Below are 17,210 nucleotides of genomic sequence, written 5' to 3' on the forward strand. Positions count from 1 at the left end.
AATGAACAGATAGTTCTCCATAGACGATATACAGATGACAAACAAGCACTAGGAGACACAAATTAAAACCACAGGAGGTACCACTGCATGCCTATCAGAATGGCTAAGATAAAAAAATAACACCAGCAAATACTGGCAGAGATCCAGAGCAAGTGGATCACACATACATTGCTTGTGGGAATATAAATTGATACAGCCACTCTGGGAAACAATTTGGCAGTGTCTTTCACAAACTAGACCTGCATTTACTGTAAAACCCAGCAATTGCTCTGTGGGCAATTTATCTAGAATAATATTTTATGTTCACATAAAAATTTCAGCATGGTTGTGATAGTATCTTTATTTGTAATAGCCAAAAACTGCTAAAAACCCAATGGGTTAATGTCTTTCAATGGGCTTATGATTAAACAAACTGTGGTACATCCATATCATGAAATATTACTCATAAATCCTTCAATCAATAAAAAGAGACTATTAATAAACACACTCTGGATGACTCTCCAGAGAATTATGATGAGTGGGGAAAAAAAATCCAAACCAGAAAAGTTACATAGTGTATGATGATATCCTTGAAATGGCAAAATTTTAGGAACGCAGAACAGATTACTGGTTGCCAGGGGATAAGAAGTGGACACAGAGGAGAGGTGAGCCGTAACTATAGATCAGAATGTATTAATAATGAGCTAACCTTGCAGTGATTCCAGTATTCTGTACCTTGGCTGTCTGAGAGCAATATGCTGGTAGAGATCTTTTACTCTAGGTGGACAAGATGTTACAGTTAGGTCATCATATTAGGTAATGTGTGCATGGGATCTCTCCATCTTGGATCATACAACTGCATGTGAATGTACAATGATCTAAAAATAATTTTTTAAAAAGTATAATTTTAAAAGTATTAATGTTCAGGAAACAGGCCTTCCCAAACTGATAATGTCACTCATTAAACACTAAACAAATTTTATGAAAAACAATTTGAGGGTACCTGGGTGGCTCAGTCAGTTAAGCAACTGCCTTCAGCTCAGGTCATGATCCCAGGGTCCTGGGATCGAGTCCTGCATCGGGCTTCCAGTTCAGGGAGGAGTCTGCTTCTCCTTCTGCCCCTCACCCTGCTCGTGCTCTCTCTCTCTCTCTCAAATAAATAAATAAAATCTTAAAAAAAATATTTGATACTATATTGCAAGAGTATCTAAATCTTCCTACCCTTTTACTCAAGCATCTGTTTCTGAGGATTTGACACTATATATAATCACATTATGTTATGTTTAAAGTTTCCATTATTAAAAATAAACAAGCTAATGAGATTTATGGGCACAAATTCGTTAGTCACTTATCATAGCAACAGCAACAGAAAGGAAACTATGAAAATGTCCAAATACAGAGAGCTAGCAAAATAAATTACATTGTTTACATAGAAGAAATACATCCATATATTTGCATGGTGCAAACAAGTGGGTAAAGCAAATTATAAGACTATGTTCTATATAATTTTAATTCTGTATTAACAATAGTTAGTTATTAATAAATATTAATAGTTATTAATATCTCATCTAAATATACTAACAAAGAATTTTTGCTTGACCAAACCTTAGTCAGGCCTAAACTTCCCCCTAGGCTCACGTGTGGACAGTTGAAAATCTAGTTTTAGCAAGAACCCTGCTAAGTCAGTTTAACCAGAACCCCCCTACTCTCAATATTGGTCACCCTAGATATTGGTCAGGTTCTTCATCCTCCACCACGCACAGGTGATGCCTGATCACCCTGGCCTGTTGGCCGCAAAGAATCCTGTTCGGTTGACTTAGCCAGAATCCCTTTCACCCTTGATATTTGCTCTTACTAATTTTCCATTCACTGACCCCACCCTGCTCCTGGGCTATAAATTCCCACTTACTCATGTTTTTTTGGAGTTGAGCCCAATCTCTGTCCCCCACTGTGAAATCCATTGCAGTGGGACCTGCACCAATCATGACGGTCCTGAATAAAGTTTGCCTTAACCATCTTTAACAAATGTCATTGAGTATTCTTCCCTTCAGCAGTATTTACACGAAAATAAAAGTAGCAGTTATGTCTAGGAAAGAAATAACGGTTTTTAAAATGTTTTTCTTTATATATTTCTTGTATTTTCCTAATTTTCTATAATTAATATGTTAATTTCATAATCAGAAAATAGTCCTCTAAACTGAAGTTAATAGCTGCCTTTTATGAATATATTATGAATTTCATGCAGGTCAAATTGACAGCTAGTGTTATTTTGGTCTTCCATAACCTTGTTAATTTCTTCTTCTCTTGTTCTGTCAATTACTGAGAGAAGAATGTTGACCTCTCCTAAGGTAGTTTTGGATGTTTTGTTGTATTTCTCATTTCAGCTCACTCAGATTTTGCTGGGATCTTGAAACTCTGTTGTTAGAGGCAAAATCACGTGGGGTTGTCTTGTCTTCCCACTGAATTGACTCTTGGCTCTGCAATCTCCTTTACTGGAAATTGGCACAGCTTTCTTTTGTGAACTGTCTGTGTGTCTCTTTACCTTTAACTTACCCGTGTTTTTACATTTAATGTGAGTTTCTTATAGACAGCATCCATATTGGTCTTATTTTTTTAATTCAATGTAACAATTTCTACTTTTTTAGTTGGAGTATTTAGACCATTTAGTTTAGCTTAGTTTATTTAGTGTGATGATGGGTATGGTTGGGTGCATCTTGCTATTTTCTATTTCTCCCATAGGTTCTTTGTTTGACTTTCTGTTTTGTGGACTATTTTGATTGTTTCTTTTATTTCATTTTATCTCCACTACTTACTTATGTGCGAAACCTCTTTATTTTATTTTTGCATATTGCTTAACTTTTCCTCCAGAACATTGAAGGCATTACTCACAGTTATTTTACAGTCCTTTTTAGATAGCTGCCACTTATCCGGGCCATATCTTATGAGCACACCTCTTCCCGTCTCAGTACAATGTTACTGTGGGTTTAATCAATCTCACAAGTAGTTGAGATGGATTTGGGTTTAGTTGTTACTTTCGTTGCTTTCAGATTCCACCAACGTAGAATTGCCTCAACCTTCAAACCCTTCAAACACTCAGGATAAATTAAGACACTTGCCAAATCCTAGAGGTCCCAGATTGCTGTATCTTCCACCTTCCTCAGCCTTTAACCTGCCCTCTTTAAATCTGGTCATCAGGATAAGCTCGCCAATGTTTTCATAGGCTGCTCTTGCTTCCCCCCCCCCCTTCTAGTACTGCTCACAAATGGCAATTATGTGTTCATTTCTTGCTTAATTTATCATTTTTACTACCTTACTGAATTATAATTTCCATGAGTGCTTATACAGTCTGACATACTGTGTTCCCAGTAAATATATTTTTAAAAATAACAAATGAACTGTAACAAGACAAAAACACACCAATTAAATTAAGACTAGATGTTAATTAGGAGGATAATGGAATTACCTAGAACATGTGTGCAATGTTGAGTAATTGCAGACTTACAAAGTTATTTTACACAGTGATTCTCTATTTTAAAATATTATTATATTTGATTCATTTCCTTAAAGTACGCTAAATCCATCAGAATTAAATAGATTTTGCTATAAAAGTGGCCTGTTCTATTTAGTGAAGTGCAAGTGCTTTGATTTAAAATCGTGGTTGATGGTCTCTGGGTCTGTGTACAAATTCAATATTAAATCTAAATGTATAAATAGAAGCATTCCAATAATTGATGCATGTGAGGTTTATACAAGTTATTTTGAAATTTGTCCCACATATCTCACCATTTTTTTGACTTTCTGTCACTGGGGTTGCGAAAACAAAAACTAAAACAAAAAAAAAAAAATTAAGAAGGTAAGAATTCCACCCACTATGATCTTATTGAAAAACCTTACATTTTTTTTTTCTTTAACTTCAATCCCTGAAATTAGTTTACTAGCACAGCCTGTTCACATTGGAGACAAAGTAAGAAAATAATAACCTAACTGTATGGTGCAGAAAATGCCATTTTAATATTAGTATAACACACCAAAAGAGTGATTTTTAAATTCCTTTCTAAAACCACAAGATTGCAGTATATTTACCAATTAGGCATGGGAAGCTTCATTATGCTACAAAATGTATGGTGCAATTATGATTCATAATGATTATTTGCAGGTGGAGGGACACAAACCTTCAGTCTATAGGAATGGCCAAGCTAAATGTCATATTCTAGATCAGAGAGTATTTCTCACATCATTGCTCCCAACAGGAACATATATTAGATTTTTAAGAAAGGAGGAGGAAGTGGAGCCATAGAACTCACTCACAAATAGTAACATGAACTCTATCAACTGCATGCAAAGACCTTACATAATAAGAGAATGCCTGCTCCACTTGCAGGGGGATACCAAATCATGAACCTGGAAGCTGGCTTAGAAGACACAAGATGGTCTATGATAAAGGAGAATGTTCCTCCTCTTGCTAGCACATTAAAAAAGTCCACAGATCAAGAGTTGGAGCTAGAGCTGGTGCCTCCTATAGTTGCAACAAATGATTGACTTTTAATATAATTGCTTCTTAAAACAGAAGATCATAGGGGAAGGGAGGAAAAATAAAACAAGACGAAATCAGAGAGGGAGAAAAACCATAAGAGACTAATAACTACAGGAAACTAACTGAGCGTCGCTGGAGGGGAGGTGGGGGGATGGAGTAACTGGGTGATGGATATTAAGGAGGGCATGTGATGTAATGAATACTGGCTGTTACAGGCAGCTGATGAAATACTGAACTCTGCATCTGAAACCAATGATACACTATATGTTAACTAATTGAATTTATTTATTTATTTATTTTAACTAATTGAGTTTAAATAAAATAAGTAAAAAAATAAAAGATAATATAATTGTTTCTTATCCTTATGATTCTAAACTATGGCAATTTAAGACATGGGTTCCTAGGGACAGGAAACTTAAATCAGGGAACATAATGTTTTTAAAATATTGGAGTCTAACACCGCCACTTTCATTCTGAAGGATGAATCATGGTTTTGACTGGAATGATTGACCCTAACGATCAATAGGAAACTATTGAAATTCTAATTTCAGTGATACCAGAAGCAGTAAAGATGTGTTAAAGACACATTTGGGTTGTTCGCACATCTTCATTCCTTGCTAACCATTACTGACCTTCTGCTTCCATTTCCAAGCATACTGTGGGAGCACCTTATGTGTTCGATACCATGACCATAGGTGAGTGGACCACACATAGGAACGAGATCAACACTGGGGCACTCAAGCTCTTTGCAAGGTCAAGACAGCATAGTAAACAGAGAATCTTGTGCATATTACCTGCCATTAAGATAGATATAATATTGAAAGTGATAGTAAATAAAAGTGATTTTTGGACTCAGAAATAAACTTAAGCAGCTTCCTGGGCCAGGAGCAAGACCAAAATTTTGAAGAAGGAATCAGAGTATTTTGCCCATGAAATATCAAGATCTAATGTCAAGCAATAGTAATTAAGACACTATGGTATTGGCACAGGGACAAAGAGACCAATGAAACAGACCAAGGAGGCCCATACAGAGCCACCCATATATGGAATCCTGACACATGACATAAGTGGCTCTATAGAATAGCACTAAAATTATGAACTCATTGGGATGCCTGGGTGGCTCAGTTGGTTAAGCATCTGCCTTCACCTCAAGTCATGATCTCAGGGTCCTGAGATTGAGTCCTGCATCAGGCTCCTTGCTCAGTGAGGAGTCTGCTTCTCCCTCTACCTGCCACTCCCCCTGCTTGTGTGCTCCTTCTCTCTCTGATAAATAAATAAATAAATAAATAAATAAAATCTTTAAAAAAAAGAATAAAATAAAATGATGAACTCATCAATAAGTCATTGAGAGCAATTAATTGTCCATATATTTTTAAATAATCTCCTACAATAGGAAATATAAAGCCAATTTAGAATAAGTATGTAAATGAAAGCAACGTTCTACATCTCATAGGAGAAAATGTCAGAGAACATGTCATTAGCCTTGGATAGGGTAAGATGTATACAGGTACAAAATGTATAAACCATAAAAGTAAAATTTAATAAATTTGACTACATTAAAATGTAAAACATATTTTTACAGAAAGATACCATAAAAAGAGTTAAAAGACAAGCCATGGAAAAAGAAATGATTTTTAAAACATGAGTAAGCAATCAAGACAGTACACTAAGAATTTTAATAAATAAAGAGATGCATTATCATTGAAAATAAGGAAAATAACTCACTAGAGAAACAGGACAATTCACAGAAAAAGAAGCTAAATGGCTAATACCATGTGGAAAGATGCTAAAACTTTCTAATATTCAGAGAAATGCAAATTAAAATAAAATCCCGTTTCACACCAATGAGATATATACAATTTTAAAAGTCTGACAATATCAAGAATTATTGAGACTATGAACAGCGACTTTTAAAATGACATCCTCAAGTAAGGCTGAGGATGTGACTGTCCTACAACCTGGGGTAGGGGAAGAAACACGTAAATATCATGACACCAATTGTGGAACAGAATGATCCACTGATCCAGATGCTAAATCAGTTTATAAAGCCTTTGGAATAGCAAATGATACTGGGTAATAGATTTCATTTTAAAGCACTTATTTGTCTTTTTAATTAAAACTCTCAGAGATCTCAGACTTCCTCAAAATTGCCCCAAAGAAAGATTTGCCACAAGTCTTTCATTAGCATGGAAAGAAAGAGACTTTGGGATGCTTGGAACCCAGCTTGGTGCCGACCATTAAGGTAAAAAAAAAGAGAAGCAAATTTTCTAAAAGTATGGGTAGTGACCACCCCTGCAAAGGATGAGATTTTAAATTCTGGCTACTTTGTGGAAAGTCTCTGCTCTTCAGTGTAAGATTGCACATTGCCCAGATTTTTGGAAATGAGTAATTCTGGGATGATACTAAAAGTGCTGGTCCAGTTACTCAAGACCTTGATGACATGGGTAAGTTTGAATCTTCCTCTCTAAGTAAACATTCTCTTTTATTATCCAGTCTTCCGTCTTCTGAAAGGGTTGTGCCTTACCTTTCTTAGCAATCTCATCTATTTCATGGTTCCAACTCTTACTTTTAATTGGGTGACCATAAAATTAGTAATCCTATATAGAATCTCATTCCTCACTTTCAAACCCACATCCCCAACTGTTGTACATCTCCATCCTAAATCTACCTCAGGTCTGTCCAACAGAACTTCTAAGATGATGGAAATATTCTCTGTGCTTACCAGTAGTGTAACCACTAGCCACGTGGGGGTACTGAATGTGGCTACAACAACTGAGGGACTAAATTTATTTATTTTACTTTGATTTAAGTTTAAATAACCAAATGTGGCTACTGTATTGGACAGCCCACATGCACCTGAGAGCAGAGAGCTACCCTATAATGTTTCATTTGCCAACAATTAATTTCTCCAACTCTTTGGAACCTCTCCAGCCTTGACAGTACTTTTGTGTAGCTTTGTCATTTTTCCCAGAGAAATGCTCAATCGACCTCTTTATTGCCAAATGGTGTAAACTAAGAATTGACAGATACGCTGTATAGCAATCAACACTTAATATTTTGTTTTTTAAAAAAAAAAAAAACATATGTTTTAACCTTTTAGTATTTACTACATCAAACATATTTTGCTTTGCCAAAAGATATAGGACTATATCACATTATTTTTTTTCCTCTTTCATAAGCACCTTAGCTTAGATGCCAACAAGCTCTTTGAATCCAACTCTCAAAGGAAAATTCTAATCAACATATCCAAAGGTAAAATGAAGTCTACATTACACCAAAAGTGAGCACATAATTTCTTGATGTGTGCTTAATTTTCTCTGCAGGTAGATGATAGAGTAGAAACTTACAAAAATCAATTAGCTATTGTTTGTGAATGGATAATTATAGACTGGTTGCTTTGAACTTGTTCATGCAAGAGAAAATTAAAAGAAAAACATGTTGCACCATTTTAAAATAAAATGTCAGGATGAAAAGCTGACTGAGAGGAAAATTGGACCACATTGAGTGGTTACTATTCATGAATATATATGAAGTACTATTGTTACTGTCAGTTTGCATAATGAGTAACTTGTTTCCAATTTTTAATTTTATATAGAAATTTCTTATAATTTTACAACATACAGAACATTAACAACATTAATTTTCTTTGTTAATACTGTTACATATAATGTTAACATTCTCAAATTATAGTGAAATAATGTTCCCAAGATCACCTCTCTGACATCAGTTGAATCAAGGTCAGAAATAAGAATTTTGCCACATCAATACAATTATATAGTTAGATATTTAAAAAGATATTTAACAACCGGCTTTCTATAGCTGACTGATGTCCATGGGACATATTCATTTCTTTCCCTTTTCATCAGATTTCTTCATATCTGCTTTGACATGGAGCCAAAAGCACACTTCCCTTATGGCACCATGCCCTGCCTTCAAATTAATATATGCAATAAGCACATCATGAAAAAATATAGTCCAATAGCAATATATGGTTTATAATGGGCTATAACTCAGATCTAAACCCAACATCCTAAACACACTCTCTACCCCCAAATAAATAAAATAAACCTGCAAATAAAGAGACTAGGTATTCAACATACATACATCTTCTCTTTCCTTTCAATCTTTTTTTTTTTTTAAACTGGCTCTCTTTTTTATTGTTATGTTAATCACCATACATTACATCATTAGTTTTTGATGCAGTGTTCCATGATTCATTGTTTGCGTATAACACCAAGTGCTCCATTCAGTACATGCCCTCTTTAATACCCATCACCAGGCTAACCCATCCCCCCACCCCCCTCCCTTCTAGAACCCTCAGTTTGTTTCTCAGAGTCCATAGTCTCTCATGGTTCATCTCCCCCTCCGATTTCCTCGCCTCCTTATGAAAGGAGCTACTTCAAAATAACATGTGTCATTTAAATGTTAGTAAAGTCCTCTCAATAGAGAATGTGACATTAAATCAGGACAACTACAATACCTGATATTAAAATAGGAAATAAACAGATGCCAGAGAAATAAATTAATTATTGCTTCATACCTTCTTTATAATCTCAACGATGTATGAGTTTTCCCTAATTTGATCACTTGACAAGCTAGAGAGTTTATAAATAAATAATGGAAGCTTAATAGCATACCTTTATTTCCTTCTAAAATTCTAAGGCTAAAAATATAAAAGTAAGGAAAAACAAGCATGAATATTAAAAACTAAGGCACAGAGCAGTCAAAATACAATAACTTCCAAAAAATTCTATGGGATACTGTGCAGATGGAAACAAATATGGAAATCTGCTCTCTGAGAGGAGGAAGACCTTGGGAAAAACACTTTATGCTCTGTAAATGAGCTCTCTGTGTGTTTTATTATTAAAGCCATATTTCATTCTTTAAATAAATTGGGAAATTTAATATCTAAATTCTTACATTGCCTGAAAAATTATTATGCTACCTACATAGCATGTTATTCGAAAGTTAACTAAATTATTTTTCCTAAAAAAATCTGCACCTTGTACATTTTGGCTGGAATTCATTAACACCTGTTTGGCATATATTTATTAGACTATCCAAATAGTCTACTTGTAATTGATTTTTTATAGACTTTATTTTTGGGGAGTAGCAGTTTAGGTTCACAGCAAAATTGAGAGAAAGATACAGCGATTTCCCATATGTCTCCACTCCCACACATGCATTGTCTCCCCCATTATCAACATTCCCACCAGAGTAGTATATTTGTTACAATTGGTGAACTTCCATTGGCCCATGATAATTACCCAAAGTCCATAGTTTATCTTAAAATTCATTCTGGATTTAAACAAATGTATAATGACATGAATCCATCATTATGGTATCATAAGAGTTTTTTCACTGCCCTGAAAATCCTCTGTGCTCCACCTATTCTTTCCTATCTCCACCAGCCTCTGAAAACCAGTTATTTCTTTTACTGTCTCCATTAGTTTTACCTTTTATAGTTGGAAACATATGGTATGTAGCCTTCTCAGATTGGCTTCTTCTCAGATTGGCTTAGTAACATGCAGTTAAGTTTCCTCCATCTCTTTTCATAGCTTGGAAATTGATTTCTTTTTGGCGCTGGATAATATTCCATTGTCTGGATGTGCCAAAGTTCATTTACCTATTCACCTACTAAAAGACACCTTGGTTGCTTCCAGATTTTGGCATTTATGAATAAAGCTTTGATAAACATCTATGTGTAGGTATTTGTATGGACATAAGTTTTCAACTCCTTTGGGTAATCCCAAGTAACATGATTGCAGAGTCATATGATCATTTTTTTTTAATTTTTTTTTTATTGTTATGTTAATCCCCATACATTACATCATTAGTTTTAGATATAGTGTTCCATGATTCATTGTTTGTGCATAACACCCAGTGCTCCATGCAGAACGTGCCCTCCTCAATACCCATCACCAGGCTAACCCATCCTCCCAACCCCCTCCCCTCTAGAACCCCCAGTTTGTTTTTCAGAGTCCATCATCTCTCATGGTTCTTCTCCCCCTCCGATTTCCCCCCCTTCATTCTTCCCCTCCTGCTACATTCTTCTTCTTTTTTTCTTTCTTAACATATATTGCATTATTTGTTTCAGAGGTACAGATCTGAGATTCAACAGTCCTGCACAATTCACAGCGCTTACCAGAACACATACCCTCCCCAGTGTCCATCACCCAGTCACCCCATCCCTCCCACCCCACCCCCCACTCCAGCAACCCTCAGTTTGTTTCCTGAGATTAAGAATTCCTCATATCAGTGAGGTCATATGATACATGTCTTTCTCTGTTTGACTTATTTCGCTCAGCATAATACCCTCCAGTTCCATCCATGTCGTTGCAAATGGCAAGATCTTATTCCTTTTGATGGCTGCATAATATTCCATTGCATATATATACCACATCTTCTTTATCCATTCATCTGTTGATGGACATCTTGGCTCTTTCCACAGTTTGGCTATTGTGGACATTGCTGCTATAAACATCGGGGTGCACGTAGCCTTTCGGGTCCCTACTTTTGTATCTTTGGGGTAAATACCCAGTAGTGCAATTGCTGGATCATATGGTAGCTCTATTTTCAACTTTTTGAGGAACCTCCATACTGTTTTCAAGAGTGGCTGCACCAGCTTGCATTCCCACCAACAGTGTAGGAGGGTTCCCCTTTCTCCGCATCCCCGCCAACATCTGTCATTTCCTGACTTGTTCATTTTAGCCATTCTGACTGGTGTGAGGTGGTATCTCATTGAGGTTTTGATTTGGATTTCCCTGATGCCGAGCGATATTGAACACTTTTTCATGTGTCTGTTGGCCATTTGGATGTCTTCTTTGGAAAAATGTCTGTTCATGTCTTCTGCCCATTTCTTGATTGGATTCTTTGTTCTTTTGGTGTTGAGTTTGATGAGTTCTTTATAGATTTTGGATACTAGCCCTTTATCTGATATGTCATTTGCAAATATCTTCTCCCATTCTGTCAGTTGTCTTTTGGTTTTGTTGACTGTTTCCTTTGCTTTGCAAAAGCTTTTTATCTTGATGAAGTCCCAATAGTTCATTTTTGCCCTTGCTTCCCTTGCCTTTGGCGATGTTTCTAGGAAGAAGTTGCTGCGGCTGAGGTCGAAGAGGTTGCTGCCTGTGTTCTCCTTTAGGATTTTGATGGACTCCTGTCTCACATTGAGGTCTTTCAACCATTTGGAGTCTATTTTTGTGTGTGGTGTAAGGAAATGGTCCAGTTTCATTCTTCTGCATGTGGCTGTCCAATTTTCCCAACACCATTTGTTGAAGAGACTGTCTTTTTTCCATTGGACATTCTTTCCTGCTTTGTCGAAGATTAGTTGACCATAGAGTTGAGGGTCCATTTCTGGGCTCTCTATTCTGTTCCATTGATCTATGTGTCTGTTTTTGTGCCAGTACCATACTGTCTTGATGATGACAGCTTTGTAGTAGAGCTGGAAGTCTGGAATTGTGATGCCGCCGGCTTTGCTTTTCTTTTTCAACATTCCTCTGGCTATGCGGGGTCTTTTCTGGTTCCATACAAATTTTAGGATTATTTGTTCCATTTCTTTGAAGAAAGTGGATGGTATTTTGATGGGGATTGCATTGAATGTGTAGATTGCTCTAGGTAGGATTGACATCTTCACAATATTTGTTCTTCCAATCCATGAGCATGGAACGTTTTTCCATTTCTTTGTGTCTTCCTCAATTTCTTTCATGAGTATTTTATAGTTTTCTGAGTACAGATCCTTTGCCTCTTTGGTTAGATTTATTCCTAGGTATCTTATGGTTTTGGGTGCAATTGTAAATGGGATCGACTCCTTAATTTCTCTTTCTTCTGACTTGTTGTTGGTGTATAGGAATGCCACTGACTTCTGTGCATTGATTTTATATCCTGCCACTTGACTGAATTCCTGTATGAGTTCTAGCAGTTTTGGGGTGGAGTCTTTGGGATTTTCCACATAAAGTATCATATCATCTGCAAAGAGTGAGAGTTTGACTTCTTCTTTGCCAATTTGGATGCCTTTGATTTCTTTTTGTTGTCTGATTGCTGTGGCTAGGACTTCCAATACTATGTTGAATAGCAGTGGTGATAGTGGACATCCCTGCCGCGTTCCTGACCTTAGGGGGAAAGCTCTCAGTTTTTCCCCATTGAGAATGATATTCGCTGTAGGTTTTTCATAGATGGCTTTTATGATATTGAGGTATGTACCCTCTATCCCTATACTCTGAAGAGTTTTGATCAAGAAAGGATGCTGTACTTTGTCAAATGCTTTTTCTGCATCTATTGAGAGGATCATGTGATTCTTGTTTTTTCTTTTGTTAATGTATTGTATCACGTTGATTGATTTGCGGATGTTGAACCAACCTTGCAGCCCAGGGATAAATCCCACTTGGTCGTGGTGAATAATCCTTTTAATGTACTGTTGGATCCTATTGGCTAGTATTTTGGTGAGAATTTTTGCATCCATGTTCATCAGGGATATTGGTCTGTAATTCTCCTTTTTGATGGGGTCTTTGTCTGGTTTTGGGATCAAGGTAATGCTGGCCTCATAAAATGAGTTTGGAAGTTTTCCTTCCATTTCTATTTTTTGGAACAGTTTCAGAAGGATAGGTATTAATTCTTCTTGAAATGTTTGGTAGAATTCCCCTGGGAAGCCATCTGGCCCTGGGCTTTTGTGTTTTGGGAGATTTTTGATGACTGCTTCTATTTCCTTAGTGGTTATAGGTCTGTTCAGGTGTTCTATTTCTTCCTGGTTCAGTTTTGGTAGTTGATACATCTCTAGGAATGCATCCATTACTTCCAGGTTATCTAATTTGTTGGCATAGAGTTGCTCATAATATGTTCTTATAATTGTTTGTATTTCTTTGGTGTTGGTTGTGATTTCTCCTCTTTCATTCATGATTTTGTTGATTTGGGTCATTTCTCTTTTCTTTTTGATAAGTCTGGCCAGGGGCTTATCAATCTTGTTAATTCTTTCAAAGAACCAGCTCCTAGTTTCGTTGATCTGTTCTACTGTTCTTTTGGTTTCTATTTCATTGATTTCTGCTCTGATCTTTATTATTTCTCTTCTCCTGCTGGGTTTTGGCTTTATTTGCTGTTCTTTCTCCAGCTCCTTTAGGTGTAGGGTTAGGTTGTGTACTTGAGACCTTTCTTGTTTCTTGAGAAAGGCTTGTATTGCTATATACTTTCCTCTTAGGACTGCCTTTGCTGTATCCCAAAGATTTTGAATAGTTGTGTTTTCATTTTCATTGGTTTCCATGAATTTTTTTAATTCTTCTTTAATTTCCTGGTTGACCCATTCATTCTTCAGTAGGATGCTCTTTAGCCTCCATGTATTTGAGTTCTTTCTGACTTTCCTCTTGTGATTGAGTTCTAGTTTCAAAGCATTGTGGTCTGAAAATAGGCAGGGGATGATCCCAATCTTCTGGTACCGGTTGAGACCTGATTTATGACCTAGGATGTGATCTATTCTGGAGAATGTTCCATGGGCACTAGAGAAGAATGTGTATTCCGTTGCTTTGGGATGGAATGTTCTGAATATGTCTGTGAAGTCCATTTGGTCCAGTGTGTCATTTAAAGTCTTTATTTCCTTGTTGATCTTTTGCTTAGACGATCTGTCCATTTCAGTGAGGGGGGTGTTAAAGTCCCCCACTATTATTGTATTGTTGTCGATGTGTTTCTTTGCTTTTGTTATTAATTGCCTTATATAATTGGCTGCTCCCATGTTAGGGGCATAGATATTTACAATTGTTAGATCTTCTTGTTGGATAGACCCTTTAAGTATGATATAGTGTCCTTCCTCATCTCTTATTACAGTCTTTGGTTTAAAATCTAATTTGTCTGATATAAGGATTGCCACCCCAGCTTTCTTTTGGTGTCCATTAGCATGGTAAATGGTTTTCCACCCCCTCACTTTCAATCTGGGGGTGTCTTTGGGTCTAAAATGAGTCTCTTGCAGACAGCATATCGATGGGTCTTGTTTTTTAATCCAATCTGATAGCCTGTGTCTTTTGATTGGGGCATTTAGCCCATTTACATTCAGGGTAACTATTGAAAGATAGGAGTTCAGTGCCATTGTATTGCCTGTAAAGTGACTGTTACTGTATATTGTTTGTGTTCCTTTCTGGTCTATGTTGCTTTTAGGCTCTCTCTTTGCTTAGAGGACCCCTTTCAATATTTGTTGTAGGGCTGGTTTCGTGTTTGCAAATTCTTTTAGTTTTTGTTTGTCCTGGAAGCTTTTTATCTCTCCTTCAATTTTCAATGACAGCCTAGCTGGATATAGTATTCTTGGCTGCATATTTTTCTCATTTAGTGCTCTGAATATGTCCTGCCAGTCCTTTCTGGCCTGCCAGGTCTCTGTGGATAAGTCTGTTGCCAATCTAATGTTTCTACCATTGTAGGTTACATATCTCTTCTCCCGAGCTGCTTTCAGGATTTTCTCTTTGTCTCTGAGACTCGTAAGTTTTACTATTAGATGTCGGGGTGTTGACCTATTTTTATTGATTTTGAGAGGGGTTCTCTGTGCTTCCTGGATTTTGATGCCTGTTTCCTTCCCCAAATTAGGGAAGTTCTCTGCTATAATTTGCTCCATTATACCTTCTGCACCTCTCTCTCTTTCTTCTTCTTCTGGGATCCCAATTATTCTAATGTTGTTTCGTCTTATGGTATCGTTTATCTCTCGAATTCTGCCCTCATGATCCAGTAGTTGTTTATCTCTCTTTTTCTCAGCTTCTTTATTTTCCATCATTTGGTCTTCTATCTCGCTGATTCTTTCTTCTGCCTCATTTATCCTAGCAGTTAGCGCCCCCATATTTGATTGCACCTCATTGATAGCCTTTTTGATTTCTACTTGGTTCGATTTTAGTTCTTTTACTTCTCCAGAAAGGGTTTCTCTAATAACTTCCATGTTTTTTTCAAGCCCAGCTAGTATCTTTAAAGTGATGATTCTGAACTCTAGATCTGACATCGTACTAATGTCCGTATTGAGTAGGTCCCTGGCAGTCGGTACTACCTCTTGTTCTTTTTGTTGAGGTGATTTTTTCCGTCTTGTCATTTTGTGCAGAGGAGAATGGATTAATGAGAGAACAAAATGCTAGCAGGGTAACAACGTCCCCAGAAAATATACTCTAAACAAATCAGAAAAGACCTGAAGCAGTGGGAAAAGAAAGGGAAAGAGAGAAAAAAGAAAAGGAAAGAAAAAAAGAAAAAAGATAAAGATAAAGATAAAAACAAACAAAAGCAGAACAAAACAAAACAAAACAAAAACAGAGTGTGATCAAATATGATCAGGCTGGATTATAGATCAGTGCCACACACTAGATTTTGGGTGTATTTTGGTCTGTTAAAAGAAAGTCCCTCCCAAAATTTTAAAGAAAGAAAAACTTATATGTGTACAAAAATAAGGGTTGATATGATGAAGGGATGGAATATGACTGTAACGATGGAAAGTATAAAAAATTTTAAAAAAGGATTTGATAAGTTGTTTGAAAAAAGAAAGAAGAGGATTAAAAAAAAAAAAAAAGAAAGAAAGAAAAAAGGGAGAGAATGTGATCATGCAGGGGAGTAGAAAAAAACCATACACTAGAGATTTAGAGTATATTTTGATCTGTTAGAAGAAACTATCTCAAGATTTTAAGGAGAGAACAACTTATATATATATGCCAAAAATACGGGTAACTACTATGAAGGGATAGAATATGACTTTAAAAATGAAAAATAAAAATGTTTTTTTTTTAAAAAAGGGATTGATAAGATGTTGGTTGAAAAAGGGAAAAAGAAAAATTCAAAAAAAAAGAAAAAAGGAAAAAAGAAAAAAAGACAGTTAAAAAAAATAATTAACTTTGAAAGACTAAAGAATCATGGTAAAAAAGCCATGAATTCTATGTGCAGTGTTCCCCTAGCGCTGGAGTTCTGCCGTTCTCATTGATCGGTAAACTTGGTTTTGGCTGGCTGTTCTTGCTGATCTTCTGGGGGAGGGGCCTGTTGCCGTGGTTCCCAAATGTCTTTGCCGGAGGCAAAATTGCCCCGCCCTTGCCGGTCCGGGCTAAGTAATCTGCTCGGGTTTGCTCTCCGGAGCTTTTGTTCCCTGCAAGCTCTCCGTACAGCTTTGGAGGCGGAGAGTGAAAATGGCGGCCTCCCAGTCTCCGCCCCGGCGGAGCCGAGAACTCGGGGTCCCGCTCCTCAGCGAGCCCCCAGAGAAAAGCCGTCAGTCACTCCCGTCTCCCCAGTCTCCGGCCGCACTCCGCGCTCACCCGGCCTGTGACCGCGCCTTTCTATCTGGCACCCGACCCCGGGTGGAGTCTCCAAACCCAGCAGATCCCCGCGGTGCGCTCCCGCACCTCTCCTCCCGGGGGAAGAAGGTGAGTCTCCCCGGATCTGCCGCTTGTTGGGTCCCTGCTGGAGGAGCAGTGGCCCGACTGTGCCGCGGATCACGGTTTATGGCAACCCCGGGGTGAGAGCCCGCGCCTGGGCTCCGTCTCTGCAGCCGGCTTCCCTGCTCCGATACCTGGGAGCTCTGCCGCACTCAGGCACCCCCGGTCTTTCTGTGACCCCGAGGGTCCTGAGACCACACTGTCCCGCGAGGGTTCCACCCCCCACTTCGCCACCAGAGTGACGTCCCTCAGCGGAGCAGACTTCTAAAAGTTCCGATTTTGTGCTCCGTGGCTCTATCACTTGCCAGAAGCGGCCGACGGAGGCCCCTCCCCCG

Source organism: Halichoerus grypus, chromosome 7 (genome assembly GCF_964656455.1).
Source record: "Halichoerus grypus chromosome 7, mHalGry1.hap1.1, whole genome shotgun sequence".
Taxonomy (NCBI): Eukaryota; Metazoa; Chordata; class Mammalia; order Carnivora; family Phocidae; genus Halichoerus; species Halichoerus grypus.